This window comes from Stenella coeruleoalba (genome assembly GCF_951394435.1).
Source record: "Stenella coeruleoalba genome assembly, chromosome: 11".
Taxonomy (NCBI): Eukaryota; Metazoa; Chordata; class Mammalia; order Artiodactyla; family Delphinidae; genus Stenella; species Stenella coeruleoalba.
In genome coordinates, this window is record NC_137157.1 from 13305185 (window position 1) to 13332592 (window position 27408).

A 27408-nucleotide genomic window follows, 5' to 3' on the forward strand; every position below is an offset into this window, starting at 1 on the left:
GTGGGGTTTATCCAAGAAATGCAAGGATTCTTCAACATATGCAAATCAATCAATGTGATACACCATATTAACAAATTGAAGAAGAAAATCCATATCATCTCAATAGATGCAGAAAAAGCTTTTGACAAAATTCAACACCCATTTATGATACAAAACCCTCCAGAAAGTAGGCATAGAGGGAACTTACCTCAACATAATAAGGGCCATGTATGACAAATCCACAGCCAACATTGTCCTCAATGGTGAAAAACTGAAACCATTTCCTCTAAGATCAGGAACAAGACAAGGTTGCCCACTCTCAACACTATTATTCAATATAGTTTTGGAAGCTTTTGCCACAGCAATCAGAGAAGAAAAAGAAATAGAAGGAAACTAAATCAGAAAAGAAGAAGTAAAGCTGTCACTGTTTGCAGATGACATGATACTATACATACAGAATCCTAAAGATGCTACCAGAAAACTACTAGAGCTAATCAATAATTTGGTAAAGTAGCAGTATTACCAAATTAGTGCACAGAAATCTCTTGCATTCCTGTACACTAATGATAAAAAATCTGAAAGAGAAATTAAGGAAACACTCCCATTTACCACTGCAAAAAAAAGAATAAAATACCTAGGAATAAACCTACCTAAGGAGACAAAAGACCTGTAGGCAGAAAATAAGACACTGATGAAAGAAATTAAAGATGATATGAACAGATGGAGAGATATACCATGTTCTTGGATTGGAAGAATTAACATTGTGAAAATGACTATACTACCCAAAGCAATCTATAGATTCAATGCAATCCCTATCAAACTACCACTGGCATTTTTTACAGAACTAGAACAAAAAATCTCACAATTTGTAGAGAAACACAAATGACCCTGAATAGCCAAAGCAATCTTGAGGAAGAAAAACGGAGCTGGAGAAATCAGACTCCCTGACTTCAGGCTATACTACAAAGCTACAGTAATCAGGACAGTATGGTACTGGCACAAAAACAGAAATATAGATCAATGGAACAGAATAGAAAGCCCAGAGATAAAGCCACGCACTTATGGTCAACTAATCTATGACAAAGGATGCAAGGATATACAATGGAGAAAAGACAGCCTCTTCAATAAGTGGTGCTGGGAAAACTGGACAGCTACATGTAAAAGAAACACACAAAAATAAACTCAAAATGGATTAAAGACCTAAATGTAAGACCAGACACTATCAAACTCTTAGAGGAAAACATAGGAAGAACACACTTTGACATAAATCACAGCAAGATCCTTTTTGACCCTCCTCCTAGAGAAATGGAAATAAAAACAAAAATAAACAAATGGGACCCAATGAAACTTAAAAGCTTTTGCACAGCAAAGGAAACCATAAACAAGATAAAAAGATAACCCTCAGACTGGGAAAAATATTTGTAAATGAAACAACTGACAAAGGATTAATCTCCAAAATATACAAGCAGCTCATGCAGCTCAATATCAGGAAACAAACAACTCAATCCAAAAATGTGCAGAAGACCTAAATAGACATTTCTCTAAAGAAGATATACAGATTGCCAACAAACACATGAAAGGATGCTCAATATCACTAATCATTAGAGAAATGAAAATCAAAACTACAGTGAGGTATCACCTCACACTGGTCAGAATGGCCATCATAAGAAAACTACAAACAATAAATGCTGGAGAGGGTGTGGAGAGAAGGGAACCCTCTTGCACTGTTGGTGGGAATGTAAGTTGATACAGCCACTGTGGAGAACAGTATGGAGGTTCCTTAAAAAACTAAAACTAGAACTACCATATGACCCAGCAATCTCACTGCTGGCCATGTACCCTGAGAAAACAATAATTCAGAAAGTCATGTACCACAATGCTCACTGCAACACTATTTACAATAGACAGGACATGGAGGCAACTTAAGTGTCCATTGACAGATGAATGGATAAAGAAGATGTGGCACATATATACAGTGGAATATTAGTCAGAAAAAGAAACGAAATTGAGTTACTTGTGGTGAGGTGGATGGACCTAGAGACTGTCATACAGAGTGAAGTAAGTCAGAAAGAGAAAAACAAATACCGTATGCTAACACGTATGTATGGAATGTTAAAAAAAAAAAAAAAAAAGCTGTTCTGAAGAACCTAGGGTAGGACAGCAATAAAGACACAGACTTAGAGAATGGACTTGAGGACATGGGGAGGGGGAAGGGTAAGCTGGGACTAAGTGAGAGAGTGGCATGGACATATATATACTACCAAATGTAAAATAGATAGCTAGTGGGAAGCAACCTCATAGCACAGGGAGATCAGCTCGGTGCTTTGTGACCACCTAGAGGGGTGGGATAGGGAAGGTGGGAGGGGATAGATGCAAGAGGGAGGGGATATGGGGATTTATGTATACATATAGCTGATTCACTTTGTTATACAGCAGAAACGAACACAACATTGTAAAGCAATTATACTCCAATAAAGATGTAAAAAAAAAAAAAAAAAAAGAAGGAAAGAAAGAAAATGCAGACCTTCTGGCCTCCAGAACAGTGAGAGAATACATTTCTGTTGTTTTAAGCTACCACATTTTTGGCAATTTGTTTCAGTGCCGCAGGAAACGAATACAGACACTTACATTGAGTTCTTGTCCCACTGAATCCTCTCAACTTCTAGTATTTTCATTTTTGAACACGAAGAAAGGTGAAACACATAGAAGTGAAGTGATGGTGGTCTCATAGCTGGTCAATAACAGAACTGAGATTGAAAAGAAAGCTCATGTTGAATAACAGTTCAACAGACTTTCATTGAGACCAGGCTTTTGCTCCCAGCCCAGGTGAGGCTCTGGGGATATAGACTTAAATAAGATGTGGATCTACCTCTGAGGAGCTTTCAGGGAACATACTACATTATACCAAAGCCCATGTTCTTTCTTGTGTATGTGCTGTGAAAAGAAACTTAGAAGTTCAACCTACACACGTGTCAATTATTTTTTCCACACTGGCTTTCCAACCTAGATACCCTGTGTACCAGAAGTTGTCTACCACAGATCCTAGGTGCAGGGAAGGAAAGGAGGAAGAAGAAAGGGAAAGCCAGTCTATAAGGAAGTGGTAACGAGGGAGTGTCTTTGCCATGGAGGACATTGGCTATCTGATACACAGCTGGAGGCCAGTTCGGCCCTCTGGGGTAACAGAGGTTTAAAATAAAACTGTCTTTCTCAGGAATTCCTCAGACATTGAAAACCAGCTGTTATATTCTACCTATGCGTACTCTTTTTTCAAGTACCTCTAGCATTTGTGCACTGCTTTATAGTTTAGAAAACACTTTCATCATATATTAACATGTTTAACCCTTCCCATGATTTAATGAGGTAGAAATAATTTTTTCACTTTGTAGGAGAGGAAGTAGTTTCATGGATATTAAGTGATTTTCCAGGTCAGAGGTAGGATCCGAACCCAAGAATTCTGAATATACATTTCCCTACATCGGCATGTGAAAAATTAGGGGCAGGGACACTTTGTATCAGAGGAAGCTAGTCCTCCAATATCCATTCTCCCCTTCAAATTTTAGCTAGGCATGTGAACACTCAAAATAAAAATGTTTCCTAGCCTCTCTGGCAGCTAATTATGGCATGTGACTAAATTCTAGCAAAAAGAAACATGCAGAAAGTTTACACAGAAAAACTATGTCCTTCTTTTCTCTCTGTTCTCCCAATTCCTAGCTGGAATGCTGACGTGTTGGCAAGACTCAGGCAACTATCATGGACTATGAGGTGAATGCTGTTTGAAATGGTGGATTAGCTACTAGAAAGGAGCTGGGACCCAGTGGTCATGGAAATGTCTTGTCCACCTTGGATTATCTGTAGTTACCTACATTTACATGGGGGAGAATTAATTTCTACCCATTTTGTTTAATTTATTATTACCTGGATGTTTCTGCCATTTTCTGTGAAACCTAATTTTAACTGATATGGTTTCTAAACTTACAAGGAGACCAACTGCTTTAAAATCTCTTGGTTTTAAGGTTCAGGTGGCTTGTCAGTCTTTTAAATTTCTTAAAATGCTTTCATTGCCTGAAAACTGTGAAAATAGAGGGACCTTAAAAAATTAGAACTTCACTAAACTGTGGAATAGTTATAAGGAGTTGGGATTTCGTTAAGAATTATTGATATCAATACTGAGTCATTCTATTTCTCTTACGTCTTGCTACAGGTTGAATTATTGCCTGTTATAGAGATTGGTTAAATAATTGGGTTTTGTGTAGTCAGCTTATTTCATCCTTTTTCTTTTTGTTGGTACCTGCTTTATTGAGACATAATTCACACACTCTTCAATTCACTCATTTGAAGTGTAAAATTCAATGGTTTTTATATTCATGGAGTTGTTGCAACCATCACTACAATCAATTATGGTACATTTTCATCATCCCCCAAAAGAAACCCCATGCCCTTAAGCAGTCACTCCCCACTCCACCTATCCCTCCTCAGTCCTAAGCAATCACTAATCTACTTTGTATCTCTACGGGTTTTCCTATTCTGGACATTTCATATAAATGGCATCATGTAATGTGAACTTTCTGCCTGGCTTCTTTCATTTAACACAATGTTTTCAAGGTTCAGCCATGTTGTAGCATGTGTCAGTGCTTTCTTTTTTTGTCAAATAGTTTTCCACTGTATGGACATACCACATTTTGTTTATCTAATCATCAGCTGATGGACACTTGGGTTGATTCCAATTTGGGGCTATGATGAACAAAGCTGCTATGAATATTCCTGTTTTATCTCCACTTTGAAGAGTTCTAACCATTACAAAGTTCTTATTCATAGTAAACCACATTCTAGTGCTAAGTTACTATTGGTCTTAATTTAATTTCTTGATATTTATTTTAGAAGACAAAATATGTTCCCATTAGTAAACTGGAGTTCTGTCATAACATCACAGGAAAAAACAACTTGTTCCTAGGGTCAGAGATTAACAACAGCAGCAAAGATATTAACACCAAAAACAGTAGCTACCAATTGTTGAGATTCTCCTATGTGTTTATCACTTCCCATTAATTCAGCTGATGCACCTTAATTCGTTTAATAATTCCCCTATTTCTGATGGATTTGGGTTGCTCCCATTTTATAACATGAAGGTTAACATTTCAACAACCATTTTCATGCAGAAAGTGTTTTTTCTTTCCTCCAGAAGTATTTTCTCAGGATAAATTCACAATACTGCTGGTGACAAAGATAAACCGTCTTATGGCCTTAATGCCTAATTGCCATATTGATTTATAAAAGCATATAGAAATACTAATTTCAGCACACTTCACCATCCATGGGTTCTAACCTTTAAAATTTTTACAAATTTAATCAGTGAAAAACACAAACTTCTCAATAATGCCTTAATTTGCATATCTTTGATTACTTCTTTATTGTTTTGTTGAGGACTAGGGCTGGGTTACCCTTTGGAGTCTTTGTGGAAAATTGGAATTAAATGAACACAAACTTTAACCTAGTATCGTTATGAACAACTGACCAATGGGGTGATAACATGTTTGAATTAAAGGTGATTTCCTGAAACAAGAGAGAGCCTCAGGGGAATTTCCCAGAAATGGCTGCAAAACTCAGTTGCATTGAATGTTTTATCTTCATTAATGATTTGGGAGAAAAGAGTAAACAGCACTGAAGTTAACTTCACAGATGGCTCTAGATTGAGAGGATTGTAAATTGCAGTGATTAATGAGAAATTACACAGGGACCAGTAAGGTGAGAAGTAGCAATACATAAGCACCAATCCATCCTGGGAAACAAGGCTGCCAGAGAGGGAAAGCAGAGGCTTACATCCAATACAAAAGTGAGGAGGTGCCACATGCCCACACCCACCAGACACCCACCCAGCACAGGGCAAGCACCAGGGCCTCTCAGGTCTCCACATGCAACCTGCTCTCTCATCCCTGACCATTCACACATGCTGTTCCCTTTGCCTGAATATCTTCTTCTCCCTTATTTACCCAATGGACTCCTCTGGGACTTTGTTCAGATAGCAGTTACCTCGTCTAGCTGGACTCCAACCCCTGCCCTAGCTCTCCTCCACACTGCAGGGGTGTGCCGTGCCTACAGCTATTTTAGCACTTTGAAACCACATTATGGAGTGATGGAAAGAGGGCTACAGTGGCACAGTAGCTTTTGAATCCCTTCCCATGAAACCATACAGAGCAACTAAGATAGCAAAACTGAAATTCCACAGACAGTATCTACAATGCAACCAGGTGACAAGATAGCCTCAGGAACACCATAACGAGACCCAGTGAAGACAAACCATGGCTATTTGTGCTTCATGGTATCAGCATCTGTATCCAGTAGGAGAGGGAAGCAGTGAGGAATCTAGCAGACTGAGCCCAGAAAAGCCCCCCAAATAGCATCATATATTCACTAAGAAGTGCAGTGAGTCAACTTGAGAATAACATTATCCTTCATAATTTGTGAGTGAATGTCAGGGGGTTACACAAAGTTGAAGCAGTCTATGCCCTGTATACACTCAAAACTATCTGGTCAACATACCATACCCTTTCAAGACCAAGCTTCACACTGAGGAAAACCTCTGGAAATAGAGTTGATATTGAGCAGGATAGAGACAACAGGAGCAAAGGTCAAAGAAGTCCAGATAAAAGTGGAGGGAGGAAAAGCAACCATGAGCTCTCAGAATTCATAAGGCCTTGACTATTTAACACTTTGCAAAAACAACAGAAAAGAGAACTCCAGAGCTCTAAGGCTAGAAAATCTATCCTGACCGATCTGTCCCTCCAAAGGGTGAAGGAAAATTTTTATGTGAAAATGAGCATGAGAAAAAGATTATGCTTAAATTCCATCAAAATTATTATAGAAACAGCAAAGGAAGAGAAGAATAATGTCCTTATATATGATAAAAGAATGACCCCCCCCAAAATTTTTAAAGAAACAAATGAAGCTGTTTATAACCTAATGTTTCCAAGGGATCTAAAAAGAAATTAGAGTCAATGATAGAAGACATGAGCTAATAAGATAAATAAGAATAAGAAGTATAAAAAAAGATGACAAAATGAAAGAAAAATTTAGAAACAAACAAACAAAAACCCCAGTACTTCAGAAATGAAGACTGAAATAGAAAAAAATGGAAGAGTAGAGAAACACAATAGATAATGCCTTAAAAGAAAGAGAAGATGAAAAGGAGGAATTTTTAAATAAAAAGAAATAAAGAAATAAGATGAATTTTTAAAAGAAAGTGACAAATATAGAAGGTAGTCAAAGATGATCCAACGCGTGTCTAATTAGAGTTCTTTCTAGAACTCTAGAAAATCCAAAGAAGAGAACAAACCCGAAATCTATAGATCAGAAAGACTATCCGAAAATTTTTTAAACGTGACACTGCATTTAAAATAGCACATTATATACAATCAACCCAGGTCAACTAATATAAAGATATATTCTAATAAAATTGCTTGACTTTAAGAAAAAAATGTCTTAGGGTATCCAAGCACAAAAACCAAGTCACTTATAAGGGAAAAATAGCAGATTGTCATCAACTGTTTTCAGAGCAGTACAGTATGCCAGAAGACAATAGGTAACATATTCAATATATTCAAAGAAAGACAATGTGAATGCTGAGTGAATGAAGCCAGTCCTAAGATACCCATTTGTATGATTCCATTTATATGATATATCCAGAATAAGCAAATCTACAGAGACAAAAAGTAGATCAGTGGATGCCAGGAGCTGGAAGGAGAGGGAATGGGGAGTTACTGCTCATGGGTACAGGGTTTCTTTCAGCATGATGAAAATGTTCTGTAGTTAGTGATGATGATTTCACAACCTGGTGAATGTATTAAAAACCACTGAACTGTACACTTTAAAAGAGTGAATGTTACGATATGTGAATTATATCTCAATAAAGCTGTTAAATGAAAAAAAGGAAAAGAAAGAGAATGTGGGCCAAAGATTTTCTATCTAGCCAAGCTGACTTGCAAATGTTTCTCATCAAGAAAGTACTCCTCCTGAATATACACTTGAGTGTGAGCTTCAGTTAACCAAAATCACGGAAGTGCTGGTACAGAATAACTATACAAAATGGGTGGGAATATAGGGAGAGTACATAAGAATTGAACTAAGTTGGTTGATATACAGTTATTAACTGGGAATTACAAAGTATTACTTTGGGATGGGGGATGAGAGGAGGAAGAAAGAGCTGTTAATTAATTGCAATCGTTCATAACAGAGAACCAATAGACCATAACCAAAAAATGAGGGGATTGAGGGTATTAGTATACAGATGAAAAAAGAAATGAGACATATCTATATATACTGCTATGGAGTAAATCCCAAATTATATGTTTAAGAGAAAATTTTAAAATATAGAAACATGCATATAGCATGCTCCTGTTTATTAAGAAAGAGGGTTTTATATATATATATATATATATATATATATATATACTTCAATTTTTAAAAAATCAATAAAAGATAAACCATGGATTATTTTTAATGGTTATCTATAAGGAAAGGAAGAACTAGGGTGAAAGGTACAGAGACAGAAGCTAGACTTGTTTGAATATATCTTGTCTTATACACTTGATTTAGAATCATTAATTATTTTATGTAACTGTAAACTAAAATAAAAAGTATTGGCTAAAAATTAAAAATAAATCAAGTTGACAACAACAAAAATCCCTAAAAATCTATCTGATTTGTGGCAGAGACACACAGAGAGGAATTATTCCGAATAACTTTAAAGGACAGTAATTTTAACTGTATATCCCTAGTGAGCTATAGACCAAGGATTTTTTAAAAATACAAAATAAAAATTAACTGTTTTCAGTAATCATATTATTAGAGACAGTGTTGGTATTATTCTTCTGCTGCATTTGCAATAATAAAGCAATACTAATTGCTTTCTCTAATACTCTATTATTCCCAATTTTCATAAGATCAAGCATCTCAGAATAGAAGAAAGGAGATACAGATGTAATACAGAAAAGATTAAGGAGAAACCCTATAATCCTGGCATTGAATTGGAAATATCAGTATAAACTCATGATGTAGTTTCTCTTAGAAAATATTTCTTAGCACTGTCTACTGAAAAGACCTAAAACATTGAAAACCCTAATAGCAATGAGCATCCCTAAAGCACAGATTGCAGTCTTGACTTTTCTCTTCCCAGTAGAAGAAATCAGGTCTCCTGGCAGAAACGACTGATTCTCTATCTGAGGCAAGAAATGCACAAGGTGAGCCTAAAACATTATTAATATAATATCTTAATATTAATATAAATATTGCCATACCGGATTCCTAGGAAACTCTCCAAGAAGACCAATAGCATAATGTCAGAAAGAATCCAGGACCAAAACGAAGAGACTTCCACTGACCAAAAATAGGACATTTTGAGCATCAGGGGAAAAATAACTTCAGTGGGTTAAAATACAACAAATTGATCTGCACTCGTGAGTGCATAATGATGTTTTAAAAATTTAAACTAATTGGTCACTGTTGAAAGATATTAGAGAACTCAGTTTACTACTTTAAAATACCTGCCTTCCTTTACTTCTAGGCAACAAAACAGTAGAGGAAAAAAAGCTGATTTTTCTAGAATCAATAATTCTATACCGAATCAATAACTCAATCAATGAATCAAAAAGGAGAAATAAAATTTGGAATGTTGTCATTTTGTAAAAAGTGATGAGTACTGGGCTTCCCTGGTGGCGCAGTGGTTGAGCGTCCGCCTGCCAATGCAGGGGACACGGGTTCGTGCCCCGGTCCGGGAAGATCCCACATGCCGCGGAGCGGCTGGGCCCGTGAGCCATGGCCGCTGAGCCTGCGCGTTCGGAGCCTGCGCCCCGCAACGGGAGAGGCCACAACAGTGAGAGGTCCACGTACCGCAAAGAACAAAAAACAAACAAAAAGTGATGAGTACAGCCAACCAGTGATGAGTATGTAGAGTATGCAAGAAATAAACCTCTGTGTTGAACATCACCAAGATTCTGGAGTTGTTTTTTATTACATGATAATAAGAGCATCACCTGACAGAGAGTTACTGGGGTTCTGCTTTGCTTTATTTTAGCACGATCAAGAACAGTAGAAGCCGGGCTTGCAGCAGCCCAGGTGAGAGTTGATGAAACCATAAACTAAGGGCAGTGGAAAGTGATGGGGCTGAGAGATGTCAGAGAGGTAGCATCCACAAGACCAGGAAAATGAATAGAGGGCATCAGGGAGAAAAAGATCCAAGCAGCAGTCCAGGGATGCCTGGGCGAATGGTGCTACTTCTTACGGAGAAAGGGAGCGCTGGGAGGTAAGGAGAAGGCTGTTATTGAAGGGGAAGATGATGACTTTTGTTTTAACTTAAAAGGGGTCAAGCAAGACTAAAAATACACTCTATTTGTGTTACCAAGTCCAAGTTCTGCTTGCCACACAACAAGCCAACAAATCGGGAGACAGGGTATTGGGGCTAGGAATAACAACTTTATTTGGAAAGCTGGGAGTCTGAGAAGATGGTGACTAATGTCCTAGAGAACCGTTTCACCCAAGTCAGAATTCAGGCTTCTTTTATACTAAATGGGGAGGAGGTGTGGCTCGTTGTTGCAGACTTCTTGGTATCAGAAGCTTTTGTTCTTGCAGCTGTCCACGAACTCAGGTCATGATGTTCCTGTAAACCTCCGACAAGACAAATGTTATCCTCTGTTCTGCAACTTTTTATCTCTATATGAATGGAAAAGTGTTAAAACAGTTAAAGGTCAGAGCCTTGAGAATGGGCTAGTCTGTATATTTCAGGCTATAGGCAACATTCTTAACTGGAAGAAAAAGCAATAGAATACAAAGGTTAAAGTAAGAGAAACAGATCTAATATGGAGTTCGATTTGTTTTTCCCTATTACATTTACACAGTCCAGCTGCTCAGTAAGCAAAGCAGAAACTCCACACAGACTGCCGGTATCAGAAAGGTGGTGATATGAGTGGAGGCCCCTCCCAAGGTCATGTACCTTTCCTGACCCCCAAGCCGGGCTGGGCCTACAAAATCCCTGAAAGATGTGTGTGTTCCTGCTTCCCCACCTCTGCCAGGAAAGGCAATGTTCCTGACTTCTCCAGGACCCCAGCAGTGTCTGACAAGGCCTGTCCTTAGCAGGTTTTTCTCTTAGTAAGCAGTTAGCATTCACCCCTGGTGTGGGCAGACTACAGAGTATTAATCAATAATCCCTTTTGTCAGGGCTTTCAAGATTTGGCGTTGGAGGTAGGATTCCTGGATTTCGTCTTTCTGAGCCTCAACTTTGAAAAGACCTCTTTCCAGAAGTCTCTTTCCTTTCCAAAAGTAAAACACGCCGTGAGAGATCTAAGCCACACATCTTTATTTGGGAGCTTCCTATGGTAGCAATCTCTTACTGGCAGTGGTAATAATAAAACAAGAATTATAAACATTATAATTTATTTAGTACTTTTATTATATTCCGGATATTGTGCAAAGGGCCACTGAGCCTGGCAGGCAGGGGCAACATGAATCTTTCTAGTCCCAGCTGGCCTTTTCCAAACAGAGAATCAGACTTCAGCGAAGCAAGATGCTACCAACTCAACCCCGTAAAAGGGCAGGACCTTCCTTCTGCCCGTCCCCACTACTGACCCCAATTACCTTACCAGAGACGCAGGGGGATATAGTTTGAGAAGCCGAGGTTGTCCCACTTACCAACTGGATCACCTTAAGTGACATAATTTCTCAGCTCCCCAGTTCCCCAGTAAAATGAGGAAAACGGACAAGACCTGCCTAACAGTGAGCTAGTCAAGCTAAATTTGTCTCATGTATGTGAAAGCACTAAATATCAGGCTTGGTACACATTCAGCCAAAACACGGACATAGCATCCCCCCAGCACCACTACCTGGGGACTCAGGACTTTTCTCTTGTGAATCATGACTTAGAGGCAGGGTTTGGGAACTGGATACACCTGGGCACACATCTCTAGGTCATCATGAGCTCTCTGAACTCTGCTCATCTGTAAAATGGGAACAATGACAGGGGCTCCTTCTCAGGACTTTTCTCAGGTCCCAGTGAGATCTTACATATAAATCTCTCAGCATAGAGGCTGGCCCGCCATCATGTTCCTCAAGGTTGTTATAGAACGTTTGGTTTGGCTTTGTTTTCAAACGTCTCTTCTTTCATTTCCCCATCATGTGCTAGCAGGCACAGAGTCTGCTGGCACTCATTTGAGAGGACAGTGTTTGAATCACCACTCAGGCTGGTCTGTGGATGGGCAAACGCAGAGCTCATCACGTTCTAACAATTCACAGGGAACATGATGTGGCCCCAGACTGTATTTTGAAAGCATCCTTTTACTGGCTTCTGGGGAATTGACACCTCCTTCCAGATCTTTATTTTAGAGATATCTCTACTTAAAAGGGCAAAAAATGTTCAAGGGAAGAGAATTATATTCTTGTTCTCAGACGTTGTTCTGAAAAAGGAACAGAAAGTGCTCCCAGTAGGTCAGCATCAATACAATTCTACATTTAATGGTGTGGTTTGCTTTTGTGAATTCTTTATGAGCTGGTCATTAACAGCATAATCACTGATTGGAATCGGTGCAGAGGGAGGAATTTCTTTTGAATCTTAATTGTAAAGCAGATGGAATGAGTTTGTGTACTGACCTGGGAAGGGGTCTGAAGACATCTTTTCAGTGGAGTCGAAACAAACAGACCAGCGCACACACAGCCTGCCTCCAAACTCAGCCTAGAAGGTGATAGGGAAGGAAAACCAGACAGATCTTCCTTGGGCTGAACTCTGGCTCCGGTGGCAAAGGGTTTTGAAATCTTGGTTGACCACCAGAGAGACAAACGCTAGAAGGATGGTCAAATATATTCATCAAGCGTGTTCTGAGCCCCTAATAAGTACCCTGACCTAGATGCTTACTCCATACCAACCACACAACCCTGGGAAAGCTCCTTATTCTCCCTGAGTCTATTTACCTACCTATAAAATGGGAATAATAATGCCTACTCAGGAGGACCGCTGTGAGATTTAATGAACTTCTGTCTGGTACAAGGTAACTGTTCATTATGAACGATGATAATTGCAGGTGATATTTATTAAGTGTCTACTCTGTGACGAGTGTTTTATATGGGTTATCTCATGTAACACACACAATCCTGTAAGTAGGTATTCTTTTTCTTTTTTAAAAAAACAGAAAATTTAGACTTAAAGAAGGTAACTTACTTTCCTTGGTTTCAAAGCCAGCAAAATTAAGCTAGAACCAGGTTTTAAATTCAGATAATTTTATTTCAAATCTCAGATCTTAATTCCTACAATATCGTGGTCAGCGACTGAAGCAGGAACATCTGGATTCATCAATAGGTAAACCACCATCCTGGCCCCCCAGTAGCTTGCAGACTGATGGGAGAGTCAGACATGTAAACACATCAATGACTCAGCAATGTGTTAAACACTGGAATAGAGTCCCAGACAAATGCTGTGACTATATCAAGGAGAGAGGAGCTGATCTGCCTGGTGGAGTGAGAAAAGAATCACAGAGGAGGAAATGTTGAAGCTGAGGAGCTCGCCAGGCTGAGAAAAGGGAGGGGTGGTCAAAACAAGAAAATGGTAGAGCAGTTACAAGTTCAAAACATCCTGAAAGGACACGCTTTACCCAGGCTAAGATGGGAAGTCCGGTGTGCCTTTAGTGGATGGAGTGTGGACTGGGAAGGCAGAAAGAGCTCTGCGTGGAGAGTTTACTGGAGCCAGACTGTGAAAGGTCTTACGTATGGCAAGTTCGGGCATTTGTCGTGTAGAAACCAAGGGGTGAATGGTAGTTAAGCAGAACAATAAATGTATCAAGTTGTGTTTTTTAAGAAAACTCTCTGATAGCAGTTTGGGGTAGCAGAGGCAGAACTGGAAAAGGTGAAAATGACTTTGAAAATTCGATAAAGCACTGGTGAGTGACAGACAAATTAGAACACGGTGTCAGCAAACTGTAGCCTACAAATGAGGCAGGATGAGTGCTCTGGTCCAAGAATGAAAGGCATGTTGTAAGATGGGGAATCGTGTCTGCATAAAGGTCAGACACAGAGATGGGGAGGCTTTAAAATGAGAAATGAAAGAGGGGAAATGCCCAGATAAAAACCGTTTGCTTGAGGAAGATAAGCATGCATTCAGACATTCAATAAGTTCGTATTAAGTGCTTATTAAATTGTCGGCACTGGGGACAACACAAAGATGAACACATCGCTGTAGTTCCTGACCTCAAGGAGCACAGAGTCAATACTTACGAAGCACATAGAGCACAGGAGGGTACCAGGGGTCACATGGGAAAGACCTTGGAAAACATGCCCAGGTTTCTCTCCACCTTGCTACAGAGTGAGCGTGGATGATGAAAAATTTGACCTGCTGGTCATCACCCAGGGGAGCAATGCACTCCCAGAGCATCACAGGGACCTGGCGAAATAGAATTTGATATAGGATGACCAGGACCTAGGAAGGTATTCTTTTTCCCTTCAAAATAAAAAGGATGTAGGTTCCATAGACCCAACATTGAGCCTCTGAGTGATCTTGATTGGTAACTTCATCTTTCTCCTGTTTCTACAGCCTCTTCATCTGAAGAGTGTGGACGATAATATCTTCCACCTAGGTTTGTGGTGAGGGGACATTATGAAATGCCTATTGAAGGGACTGGAATACAGCAGAGTATTACAGTGCTGGAGTCTCTGAAGAAGACCTAGATTTATCTCTCCTCCCTGCCCAGATTTCTAAGCAAGGACGGAAACAAAACACAAGAGTATTCCGTTATAACCTACATGGGAAAAGAATCTGAAAAAGAATGGACATATGTATATGTATAACTGATTCGCTTTGTTGTACACCTGAAACTAACACAACCTTGTAAATCAACTATACTCCAATATAAAATAAAAATTAAATTAAAAAAAACAGTGAGAGGCCCGCATACCGCAAAAAAAAATTAGCTACTATTAATAAACATCTTTATTTTCATTATAAAGATGGAGGTCAAATATTAACTTTATTACTGATTATGTGCATAAGGAACCACCTTGAAATTTAGTCACTTAAAAACAATACTTATTTTGCTCCTAAAGCTGCCATTTGGACACGGCTGAATGGGAACAGCTTGTCTCTGCTCCACCCAGCATCAGTTGGGGCAACTTGAAGGTCAAGGGCTAGAATCATGTGAAGCCTCAGTCCCACAACTGGTAATCGATGCTGCCATCAGCTGAGACCCATGGCTGGGACACTGATAGATGTCTTCTCCATACACTGGCTGGGTTCCATGAACAAGGCTTCCCAGAGGGCCAGGCAGAAGCTGTATTGCCTTTTATGACTTAGCCTTGGCATTCGTCTGGCGTCACTTCTGCCATTTTCATAGACCTGCCCAGACGTAAGGGTGGGGACGTATATTCTCGTCTCTTGATGGAGGAGTATCAACATCACATTTGGGATATATATTGGCGCAGTCATCTTTGGAAAGTACAGTCTGCCCCACCGAGAGATGCTAACCTGTCAGGCTAAATTATGGAGGAGGGTTTAATAAAATGACTATTGACAAGGGTGTGGGAAAGGTTTAGAAAATGACCTGGACCTAGTTACCAAGGAAGCTGTTACTACATCTTAGCCTAAAGGGATAACAGGGAGGAGGGTTGCCTGACAGAGCCACAGACTTCAGTAAGGAGGACAACTAAAGGCAGTCAGTTCGGAGAGAGCCAAGGGAATAAGTACCCCCACCCTCACTCTCCTCCTTCCTTTTGATCTCCTTCTAGACCCCCCAACCCGAGTCTGCAACCAGAGGGCAAGGTAGTCTGTTGATGCAGGAGACAGTGTGAGATGCAGCACAGAACAGAGAAAGTAGACCTCGACCTGAAGGGACAAAGAAAAGTCACACGGCACAAAATCCATGTTGGAAATGGATCGACTATCTTCCAGCCTCTCAGTTTCGAACTAGGACCATCAGTAGGAAGTTTGCGTTTGCAAAGCAGAGAGCTTTACCCTGACCATTGCCCCCTATGGATTGTGTAGAGAAGGAAGGAGAAAGGGACCATATCAGTCCCCTCTGGCACGTTAGTCCAAGCAGAAATGGGGATGGGTCACCAACTGGACAATTCACTCCATCACTCTGGAGATGGAAGATGCAAAGGGGGTGGAGGAGGGGAAAGTCCCAATCAAGAAATTGGGTGGGCGTGGAAGGGAGATTCCCCCCAACAGGGTTCAGTCATTCTCTCCCTCTCTCCCTACCTGCCGCTCGCCTCCCATTGAAAAGGAAACAATGACACCAGGTTATGTGAGTGGAGTGCAGGGTAGAGACAGAGATTTTTGTCTGCATTAAGCCAGTAGCATGATCCATCAATTTCAGGCACGTCAAACAGACCAGTTTAAAACAAAAGACTTTTCATTGGATTTCTGCATTTCCCACGTACACAAATAATACGAGAGGAGACAAGCAATACCCGAGCATCTCAATCTTCCTGCTTCCAGATCCTAACAGAACCTGACATTCTTCAGTGCAACTTCTCAAATAAACAGCCAGGAATGGACAGGAGACAAATGCTTTGTGCAAACACCAATAATTCTCATTCTATCCTCTTACATATTGACACGTTCTAGCAGTAATCTTTGTTGTTTTTAAGCTGTTCGCCTTTGGGAGAAGGTGAAGAGGCTCGGAAGGCAATTCCAATGATGGAGAAAGCAGAAGCGGAAGAAGACTGACGTGGGAGATGGTAGCCTGGCAGTGTCCTCCTCTGGGAACCCACCCCGGACCTCCCAGACCTCTCTCCCTCTCCTTTTCACTCCCCCAACACATTGAATCATATATGGCATCTCTCTGTTCATACGGCCCACCCTCCTAAAGGGCAGAGGCAGCTTCTTAGAGGTAGAGGCTGTATCTTTCTTACCTGTATATAGCTCAGTACCTGGTTCATTACACATGAGGTGTTTAACAGCATGAAATAGGGTAGCTTGGAGTGAACACACAGCTAAGGAGATACTTGTAACATTCTTCCTCTTCTTCACTTGAAATGTTCCATAAATGACACATGGGAAATTGCTGTCACACCACAACACCTATAATGCATTATACTCGTCTGAGTGCTGAGAGGTGTGTGGTGGTCAAGACCCAGGGCCTCCACGGTCAGACTAGTATAGACTATTTCAAATCCCCAAAATATGGCACTATTGTTAAAAGCAAGATGGTATTGGTTCAAATCCCAGCTCAACTTATTACCAGCTGTGTGATTCTGATGGAGTCACTCACCCTCTCTGTGACTTGGTTTCATCATTCGTAAAATTGGGAATATAATAGAATCTACCTCATAGAGTGGCTTGAGAATCACATGAGCCAATATATAAAAACTTTTGGAACAGAACCTGACATAGAGCAAGCACTATGTTAAAATTAGCTACTATTAATAAACATCTTTATTTTCATTATTAATGTTAATAACTTGTATCTGGCTACTACCCCAGTCTCCTGCAATTTTAGAAGTGGAGCGAATCTTAGAGGTCCTGCATTCCATCCTCCTGCCACTGCACCTCTGATGGGTAGGTGCACGTTGCCACACTTTTGTCCCCATAAAATTCAGTGAGGTAGATATCATTACTCCCCCATTTTATAGCTGGGGGAACTGAAGTTCAAAGGGAAAGCTACCCCTGGTCACACAGCCAGGAAATGGTGGCGTTTGAATTCCAACAGAGATCTCCATACCCTCAACCTTTAATCAGCTCTTTTTTAGCTGGAGTCTCACTCTGGGCTCCAGTCATTGCGTGTGAGCTAGTCTTCTCTCTCCCACCGCTATTTCCTCTTGCTCCGTCCCCTCCAACCACTTTAATAAGTGTAAAAATACTTTTACTGATCTATTCATCCATAATTTTCTGAATACCCACATGTGCCAGTCGTTAGCATGTGTGCTGTGGGTACAAAAATGGAGTCTAGAGAACTCTGAGTTTCTAGTGCCAGTTAAACCAAAGTACCTGTCTCTTTCATGATGGAGACAGAGGGGGAGATGGACAGCCACAGTAAATGTCTCAGGCCGAGGCCCCCCTGCAAAGCCAAGCCTCAGTCAGGGGCTTACATGCAGGTACTTTGTTTTGGAAAGTGAGCCTGGCAACAGGAGTGGGAGACTGGATAGTGAATCGTAGAAGGAGGGGAACCCATCTAAGGGCATGAGGCATAATATGAAGTTGGTCCCCCGTAGTGGACAACAGGGACACAGTTCCCCTGAGGGCTTCAGAGGAACCGTCTGGAATGCATCTCAGAATCGTCTACCAACATTTATCTACCAGCTCTTATCCTCTATGGCTCAGGGGTTCACCGTGAGGTGTTAATTGCGTGGGACTTCCAGATAGCACACCTTGAGTGCCACCCAGGCCTCCCAAAGCATCCTCTGCTGGAAATCCAGAGATGCCCCGGGGCAGAAAACAGTGCAAGTACATTCACCTGGATGGAGCAGGCGGCTTCCGTAATGGCTGGAACAAAAGGAGGACCAGCAAAATCAGCATCAGCTAAGAAGTTACTGTAGAAACAAATTCTCATGCCCCACCCCAAGACCCACCAAGCCAGACGCTCTGGGGGTGGGCTCAGCAAGCTGTGCTTTACCAGTCCTCCAGATGATTCTAATGCACACTCAAGTTTGAGAACCACCCGTCTACAGAATTGTGGCACAGGATACAAGACGTGTCTAATACAGGTAACTGCACTTACCCGTAATTCTAGCGACTGAATATTCAAATAACTTCAGATCCCAAAGTAGAAATCTGCAGATCACCTTCAACTCTTCCCACTTCCTCATCTCCCATGTCCAACACAGCCTCGGCCATTACAATAATTTATTGTTTATGACTACAAACGGGGGCGGAATTTGCCACCCTAAAATTTGTCTCTTTGGCATAAGGATTATTTTGAGTTGACTGTTTTTTTCCAATATTTTATTATGAAAAATGTCAGCTATATAGAAAAGTTGAAATGATTTTACAGTGAAAATTCACCACCTAGATTCTAAAATGAACATGTTACACCACTTCATCTAGATCTACAGCTATCCATCTATCAATCCTTCTATTTATTTATCAGTCAACTTTTGGATACATTTCAGAGTAAGATGAGTTCTTGAGTACCCTGCCCCGTAAATATTTCAGTGTATCATAAACTAGAGTTATTACTTGTTTAAAAGAGTATAGTATTTGTTTAAGGCTATTATTTTTTCTCTTGAGGTAAAATTTGCATAGCATGGAATGCATAAATCCTAAGGGCGCCATTTGATGTGTTTTAACAAATGCATACACCTGTGTAACCCAAACCACCAACAAGATACAGAAAATGACCATTATCCCATTATGCCCCTTCCCTTGCGATCTCACTCCCCTTCTCTCCAGAGGAAACATCTGTTCTGATTTTCTTCACAACGGATTAGTTTCCCCTATTACAGAACTTCACACAAGTGGAACCACACCATACTCTTGTATAAGGCTTCTTTCTCTCAATGTAATGTGTTTCAGATTCAACCACATCGTTTCTTTATCTGTATTTTTTCTGATATCCCTTGTTTTTCTGAGCGGCCAGTTCAGTAGTGCTCCTTTGTATGAATATACTACAGTTTGTTCTCCTATTTATGGACACCTAGGTTGTTTTCTGGGTTATGGCTCTTATGCATAAGGTTGCTATTAACTTTTGCCTACGAGTTATTTTATGGATTTATATTTCCATTTTTCTTGGGAAAATTTGAGCCGACTATTTTTTATGAAACTTCAGATACAGGAGAAGCTGTAAAAAATCAAGTCAAAGTTACACTTTTGTAAGAGACATTTATATTTATAGGGAAATCTCCATTTGTAAGGGTGTCACACTCTCTGTACCTGGAAGAGAAAAAAGATTCTAAATCTCTAGAAATCCTTATCGATAGAGAATACATTGACTTAAAGCTGTGTAACAAACATTTCCAAGTTTACTATGCTTTTCCTAGTAACCTCCCATAACTGCTTACCACACCTCTCACACACATCATCTTTTGTCTTTAGGGGGAGATATTATTTAAAGTAGTGGCTTGAGCCATTTCGAAAATAACTCAGTTTTCTTGGGTCTTTCCCACATATACGGGACGGGAGGTATACATGTTATTAAACTTTTGTTTGTCTTTCTCCTGTTAATTTGTCTTCTATTACAGGAGGGTCTCAGCGAAGAACCTAGAAGGGGAAAGGAAAAATTATTTCCCCTCTCCCTCAACTACTTTCACTACAAAAGAAACCACATGTCCCACAGCCTAAAATTACTATTTAGCCCTTAGAGAAAAAAATTTCCAACTCCTAAAATAGAGAGTCCAGAAATTGATCCACACAAATATGGTCAGTTGATTTTTGACCAAGTTGCAAAGGCAATTCAAATGGTAATCCTTTCAGGAAGTGGTATTGGAACAATTATGTTTCCATGTGCAAGAAAATGCACCACAATCTGTATCTTGCACCTTATACAAAAATTAACTTCAAGTAGGTAATAGATATAAATGGAAAATATAATCATATAAAACGCTTATAAAAAAATTTCAGCAAAGAACAAATTGTGACCTTAGGCAAAAATTCTTAGACATGATAACAAAGGCATGATACATTTATAAAGTACGGTTCATTTAAAAAACTTCTACTTTGCAGAAAGCAATGTTAAGATAAGGAAAGGGAAAGCCAGATACCGAAAGAAAATATCTGCAAATCATATATCCACACACAGAAAACTGTATTTAGTATACATAAACAAAGTAAAAACTAAGCTATAAGAAACCAAACCTGATTTTTTAAATGGGCAAAAGATTTGAACACATACTTCACCAAAGATATTTGGATGGCAAATAAAAAAATGAAAAGATTCTCACCATCATAAGTCATTAGGGAATGCAAATTAAAATCATGAGAGATCCCTGCACACCTGTTAGAATGGCTAAAATAAAAAATTGTTTTAAATTGGACACTACCAAGTGCTGGTAACTTCAGAGAGCACTGGATCTTTCATGCTTTGCTGTTGTGAATGTAAAATGATACAGGAAAATATTTCAGCAATTTCTTATAAAGTTGTAGACATACACTTATTGCCTGGCCAAGAAATCACACTCCTTATATTTACCCTAAAGGAATGAAGACATGTTTGCTTAAAAAACTGTATGTGAATATTTATAACAGCTCTATTCAAAATCACTCCAATAAACTGTAAGTTACAAATAAGTCCTTCAGTAGGTGAGTGGATAAACTATGGTACATCCGTACAATGGAATACTACTCATCAATAAAAGAAACAACGTATTGGTAGTCACAGCAACTTGGATGAATCTCAAAGGCATTATGCTGTGTAAAGGAAGCCAAGCTTAAAAGATTATATGCAGTATACTGCATGACATCTTAGCAAAGACCAAACTGTAGATAGATGCCAAAGGCTAGGAATGGGGACAGGTGAGACAACAAAGGAACAGCATGAGGGCGATTTTCTAAATCACGGGGCTGTTCTGTGTCATGATTGTGAAGGTGGTGACACAAATCTATGTAATAAAACTCATAGAACTGTACAGCAAAATAAAATGAGTCTTGTTGTTTATAAATTAAAAACAAACAACCAAAAACAAAATCTAGAAGGTAGGCTCTGGGTCACTTTATCTATTTGGTTCCCAGCTGCAACTTTGGCTCGCTGTGTGAACTTCAGTGAGTCACTTAACCTCTCTTTGCCTCAGTTTCCCAACTTGTAAAATGAAGTTAATATTTTCTGACTCATAAAATTTTTGTGAAGATTGACTGAGAAAATCATATAAAGCACCCAGAGTGTGGCATATAAAATAAACGTAATCATAAAGGAAAATTACTTATTATTAAGTTTAGTCCACTTGTTACACTGAATTGATTTTACTTTGTTGTTCAAAAACTGATCTCTTCAGGGGGTTTGCACAGCAATTCTCACTTAATTCAGAATATCCTTATTTCTCATAGCAAGTTTTTCATCTGTACCAGATTCAGAAGGATTTTATGAATTTTGTACTTTATCTTTTTAAAGACCATGAGGTCATCCCTACGTATTAAACTGTCTGTCTGACTCCCAGGCTTCAAAGGTTTTTCAAGTTTGCCAGTTTAAACTAGTTTGGGGGAGGACGTCAGGACCGAAAACTGGAGTCCAGAAATGGCGCGGTGTCATTTGTTTAACACTGCATGGTTTGAATTCTTCCCAGCTAGTCCTGAATACCATCACTTTGATGGAGTGAATTGTGATTCTTGACACATAACAACAAATGACTCACACACTCTTCCTCAACCGTGGAATTTTCTCAGTTATTCTTTTCTTTCCTGTCCTGTGGTTCTTGAAATAATCTCTCTTTTATATTCCTTCCATCCCCCAGCCCCTAGGTTCCCACCAGCCCTAACACTCTAAAATAAGGAGATGTTGGCCTTTGATATGCCATTTTTATCTTCAAAGGACTAAGTGTCTCCGTTCTCCTTTGCAAATCATCATTAGTCTTCTTTAGCATATTTTCCACCGGAGATAATTGTTGTGACACGTCCTCAATTCCTTTCTAATGAAAGTGGAGCGTACCCGAAGGCTTTTCAAAATTTGAACAAAAGGATTTCATCTCAGTCACACAAAACACAATCATAACCAGCTGTCAGTTCAATGGCTTAACAAATGTATATTGAACATCATTTGTGCCATGCACGATAGGAACAAACATGACTAAGAACGGCCCCGTGGAGCCACAGGATTCTCAGATACTGCTGGGGAGAGTGTAAATTGGAATAACACTCGAGAAAACAGTTTGCCATTATTATTAAAGCTGAAGATGTACCCTATGACCCAGCCATTCCACACGTGGGTCTATATCTTAGAGAACCTGTGTGTGTGTGCTCCAAGAGAAGTGTCTAAAAACATTACAGCACCCAAACCAGAAACAACCCGAAGACTCATCAGCACTTGAATGGATAACATACTGCTGTATGTTTATACAATGGCACACAGAAATGAAAATTAATTAACGACAGCTATGCACAGCAACGTGGTTGCGTCTCACAAACACTGTCAAACAAAAGAAGCCAGACATAAAAGAGTACATTTGATTATATAAAGTTTGAAAAAGGTATAACTAAGCCATACTGTGGTACAGATGGTGAGTAAAAGATAAGTATGAAATGGCTACCATAAACTCAAGAGTTAATGGTTACTTCTAGCAGGGAAGGGAACGAGTCATCAGTGATGCTTTTGGGATATCAATAATGTTTTATGTCTTAACTTGGGTGGTTATTTCATAAGTGTCAACTTATACTCATTCAACTATATATACATATATACATTATATATATGTGGACCTATAGTTATACATATATCTCATGCTATTTTCTTATATCAATTTCTTATGTCAATTTATACTCATTTAACTATATATAACTATATATATGTGTATATGTAGTTATATATATATCTCCCTTATGCTCTTTTCTTATGTATATTATGCTTCATAATAAAAAGGTTTTTAAAAAGATGAAATTAAAAGAGAAAAGTGGAGAAAGAGATCCCACCATCTTTCTCTCACTGGATGCAAAGTGCATGGAGCAGCTCTTTAAAGACTGTGAAAAGTAAACAGCAGCAGGTAGACGAGGGAAGATGAGAATCTGAACCACCAGGTGGGAGGTGTGTTTACCACAGTTTTTCCTCCAGCATTCCCCAGCCGAATGCAGTGCGGCCTGAAGCCAGGAGGCGAGCATCAACATGAACAGAGAGCTCCAGAAGAAGCTTCTAGCTGTGGCTCCAGGCACAGGAAAGGGAACTGCTAGCACTCAGAGGGAGTATGGAAACACTCATTTTTTTCCTCCTCTCTGTTCTTACATACCCGGATCTGAAGAAATATTGAGTGTTGTCAGTGGCAGAGGCCCCTGTGGGTGGCCACGAGGGCCAAAACTCGGAGAGAGGGGATCTGGCTCTCTGATCTGTACAACTGTGATCCCTAGAAGCTGGGGCAAATATTGATTTTTTTTTAATACATGTTTTTATTTTAGAATAGTTTTAGATTTACAGAGAAGTTGTGAAGGTAGCACAGAGAATTCCCATTTACCCCACAGGCAGTTTCTCCTACTGTTAGCATCTTACATCAGTTTCTTTTTCTCTGACCTCCCGCAGCTTGGCCCTGGATACACGCACAGGTAAGTGGTTGGTGCAGCAATGTACCTAAAGCCCCACCTTTCTATCCAAAGGAGGGGAAAGCGGATCCCAGGCAAATGTAAAGTGCCAAAGACATAAGGGAGACAGAGGAGCTCAGGAAAGTGACTGCATAAAGTGGTCAGTGAATTCCTGTGCTCACCCCCAAGCTGTGCCCACATGGGTCTGGTCCTAATCAGCATTCCTAATACTGAGAACTGAACCAACAGCTCTACCACTACTCATGTACTTAGACTGATCCCCAGGGGGTGCAGACACGGGCAGACCTAATAGCACTGTGGAGGTTTGGAAACAATTGATATTAGAATCAGAGTCCACAGAAGGGAGGTTAGAACTTTCCACCTGAATCTAAGCAGACTGATTTTCTACTCATACAAAAATATGAAAAATCAGTTAAAAGATGACACAGGGCTTCCCTGGTGGTGCAGTGGTTGAGAGTCCGCCTGCCGATGCAGGGGACACGGGTTCGTGCCCCGGTCCGGGAAGATCCCACATGCCGCGGAGCGGACAGGCCCGTGAGCTATGGCCGCTGAGCCTGCGCGTCCGCTCGGCAACGGGAGAGGCCACAACAGTGAGAGGCCCACGTACCGCAAAAAAAAAAAAAAAAAAAAAAAAAAAGATGACACAGATGTTGGAATGATAATGACAAGGGGTTCAAAGCAGTCAATATACAAATGCTCCAATAAGCAATCGTCCACAATTTTGAAACAAGTGGAAAAATAGAAAGTCTTGTTAAAGAAATAAAAGATATATCAAAGAATCAAATAAACATTAAAAATAGAAAAATTGAAATTAAAAAAAACCCTCCCTGGATGAATTAGTTGCAGATTAGAGATGACAGAGTAGACATTTAGTGAACTTGAAGTATATGAATAGGAATTATCCAACTTGAAGAACAGAGAGAAAAAGATTGAAAACAATAAGCTGTCCCTCAGAGACCTGTGGCACTCTAACAGAAGTCTAATATTTGTGTTACCTGAGTCCAAAGGGGGAAGATAAAGAGTGTGATGGTAAAAATATTTGAAGAAATAAAGGCTGAAAACTTCCCAAATTTGGCAGAAGACTTAAAGCTACAGATTGAAGAGGCTCAATGAATCCCAAACAGGACACCTTCAAAGAAATGCACACACAAAGACACATCACACTCAAACTGCTGAAACTGAAGACAAAGAAAAGGATCCTGAAAGCAACCAGACAATGTATTAACTAAAGGAGAACAGTTATTCAAATGACTATAAATTTCTCATCAGAAATCATGGAGGTCATAAAAAAAGTACTATAATATTTTTCAAGTGCTGAAAAAGAAAAATTGCCAATCTAGAATTCTGTATTTAGTGATCTACATCAGGAATCAAGTTAAAATAAAGGCATTCTCAGATGGAGAAAAGCAAAGAGAATTTCTTGACAGCACACCTTTAAAGCACACTTGCTTCAAAGGAATTTCTTCTTCGGGCAGAAGCTACATGGAACCAGAAGAAAACCTGGGATGTTAAGAATGAAGAACAAGAGATACAGAAAATATCCAGATGATACCATGGGCAATTCTTTCCTCCTGAGTTTTTAAAAATGCATTTCACAGTTGAAAGTAAATATTATAACATTTTCTGGTTTTAATGAATTTAGCTGTAATAGATGACAAATATAAAAGTGGGAGGTAAAGTTACCTGTATAATGGTAAGTTTTCTGTATTCCACTTGGAGTGATAAAATTTTGATTATAAGTGGAGTGCAAGAAGTTAAATATGTGTATTGTAATCTCTTTGTTGACTAAAATGACTATTAAAATGGATATAGTCAAAGTCTAAATAGAAACATTAAAATAAAATACTAAAGAACATTAAAATGATTCATAAGAGAGCAGGGTAAGGGAAATAGAGAAACAAAACCAAAGGGAACAGAAAATAAAACAATAAATCTAAATCAAAACATAATAATCACATTAAATGTAAAAGGTCTAAATACACTAAATAAAAGACATATTTTTCATAATAGATAAAACACATGACCCAAGTATATGCCATGTATAAGAAACTCACTTTGAACATAATGATATAGATAAGTTGAAATTTTTAAAAAATTGTTTAAAATGACATATCATGCAAACACTAATAAAAAGAAAGCTGGAGTGACCATGCTAAATAGACTTCAGAGAAAAGAAAATTAGCAGGAGTAAAGAGAGACAATATATAGTGGTAAAAGGGTCAATTCAACAAGAAATCCAAAAGGTATATGCGACCTAACAAGTTTCAAACCACATCAAGAAAAGCTAACAGAACTGAAAGGAGAAACAGATAAATCCACAACCATAGTGTGAGATTTTTAACCCTCCCCTTTCAGTAATAGATAGAACTAACACACAAGAAATTAGCAAGGATATGGAAGAACTGAACAAAAACATCAGTCAACCAGACCTCATTGATTTTATGGAACATTCCACCCAGAAACATCAGAATACATATTCTCTTCATGTGCACATGGAATACTTCCCAAGACAGACCATATTCTAAGTCATAAGACCAACCTAAACAAGCTTAAAAGAATCAAAATTATGCAGAGTATTTTCTTTGACTATCATGGAATTCTATAATAACAGAAAGTCTGGAAAATCCCAATACAGTTGTTTATTAACAACATATTTCTAATTAATCAATGAGCCAAAGAGGAAGTCTCAAGGGAAACATACATCAAACCGAATAAAAATATAACATACCAAATTTGTCAGCTGCAGCTAAAGCAGTGCATAAGGGAAATGTTATAGTATTAAATGCTCGTGTTAGAAAAGAAGAAAGGTCTCAAATCAATAATCTGTTTCCACCTTGACAAAGTAGGAAAAAAGAGCAAAATAAACCACAATTAAGCAGACGGAAGAAAATAACAAAGAACAGAAATCATAAAAATGAAAAGAGAAAATCAATGAAACAAAATATTGTTTTTTGAAAAGATTAAAAATATGATAAACCTCTAGTGAGACTGACTATAAAAGATACCAATTACCAATATCAGAAATAAAAGAGGAAATATCACTTCAGACCCTACAGACATTAAAAGGATAAAAAAGAGAATATTTTGAACAACCTGACAACATAAGCTTGACAAACTGGAAGAGATGGACCAACACCTTAAAAAGTCACAAACTTCTCAATTTCATCCAAGGTTAAATAGATAAGCTGAACAGACTTATAACTATTAAATAAGTTGAATTCAGAGTTTTTAAAGCCTTCCAAAAAAGAAATCTCCATACCCAAATGGTATCATTGCATATCAAACATTTAAGGAACAAA

The 27408-nt window shown here is 39.1% G+C and overlaps 1 long non-coding RNA gene across 3 annotated transcripts in view; it reads right to left on the reverse strand.

The window, feature by feature from the left end:
- Positions 1 to 27408, reverse strand: part of LOC307194508 — a 172979-nt gene that overhangs the window by 42768 nt on the left and 102803 nt on the right. For all 3 annotated transcript variants that reach the window (XR_013830568.1, XR_013830569.1, XR_013830570.1), the window contains one exon: positions 2608 to 2726. This is a non-coding gene — a long non-coding RNA (uncharacterized lncRNA). The remainder of the gene's footprint in view (positions 1 to 2607; positions 2727 to 27408) is intronic.